This window comes from Aplysia californica, unplaced genomic scaffold (assembly GCF_000002075.1).
Source record: "Aplysia californica isolate F4 #8 unplaced genomic scaffold, AplCal3.0 scaffold00280, whole genome shotgun sequence".
NCBI lineage: Eukaryota > Metazoa > Mollusca > Gastropoda > Aplysiida > Aplysiidae > Aplysia > Aplysia californica.
The window spans coordinates 454,706-456,062 of record NW_004797550.1 but is presented as its reverse complement, the minus strand read 5'-3'; positions in this window follow the sequence as shown (position 1 = coordinate 456,062).

Below are 1,357 nucleotides of genomic sequence, written 5' to 3'. Positions count from 1 at the left end.
TATCGCTGGCTTGCCTGCTCGCTCGTTATCTCTCTGTCTCTGTCTCTCTCTCTCTGTCTCTCGGTCTCTCTGTCTCTCTCTCTCTCTGTCACTCGGTCTCTCTGTCTCTCTCTCTGTCTCTCTCTGTCTCTCTCTCTCTCTCTCTCTCTCTCTCTGTGTCTCTCTATTTCTCAGTGCCCCCCCCCTTTCTTGCTGTACCTGTTTTTCTGTCTTTTTCCCTCTCTCCGGTCTCATTTTTACTATAAATTTCCACTGTAAACTTGGCGTGTAGACGATAAACAGTAGATACAAGCCGCAGGTGTTCTCAGTCTCCCAGGAGTGTGGAGGTAGAAGGTCGTATGGCAAAACGTGACATCGTGACAGGACCCAGATTGAATGTTACTGTTATGGAATTTCACACCACCACACTTCACACCACTGTGCTCACCACACCTCAAAGCTATAACCCCCCGGCAGTGTATCAATGAGTAAACGAAGTCACTGCTCGTGTGACTCACTTTCGGAATAAATCAGTTATTATTTTTCTCCAGAAAACTGACTTTCTTTCTTTCTTTCTTTCTTTCTTTCTTTCTTTCTTTCTTTCTTTCTTTCTTTCTTTCTTTCTTTCTTTATTGTTTTTTGTTTGTTTTTTGCTCTTTCTTTTTACAAATACGATGATTTGCCTTGAAACACTTGATCCGAGTAATAGACATTTTCACATTTTCCCCTTCATCTGGGGATAATAAGAATGATGTATTATAATGCTGAATTCGAACTAAGATGGCTTCTGGATCAAAAAAGAAAAAAAAAATCCAAACCCAAAATCCCCACCGGACTAACAAAAAGTTTACCATATTATGCATTCAACATCGTACCCCCCCCCCAAACAACAACAACAACAACAAAGAATATCAAAACTGCCGACTTCGGTACTGAGTTGCGTCGTAAATGAAGAAGATTGTCTCCTGCCTGGTTAGAATAAATGTCTGCAGGCTGAGCAGTGACTTCACAGGATCCTGGAATACAGTTTGAATAGCACGTCTATCGATATGGGATCCTGATTGACACGGTTGGTATCATCCAATGATATGCAATGCAATTAAGTAAGATAAGGATTCTTTCAAAGAATTATAAATAGTGATAGTTTTGGATCTTAAGTCTTGTCATTTGGACGTCAGACGTGTGTACATAGACATGTAGATAATCGGATGATTCGGGTCTGTGGATAAGCAGCGACCTTATCCGATATGACAGGTTGTGGAGGGTTGGACCTCTCTGTCTGTCTGTCTGTCTGTCTGTCTGTCTCTCTCACTCTCTCTCTCTTTCTCTCTCTCTCTCTCTTTCTCTCTCTCTCTCTGCGTTTCTCTCTCTCTCTCTC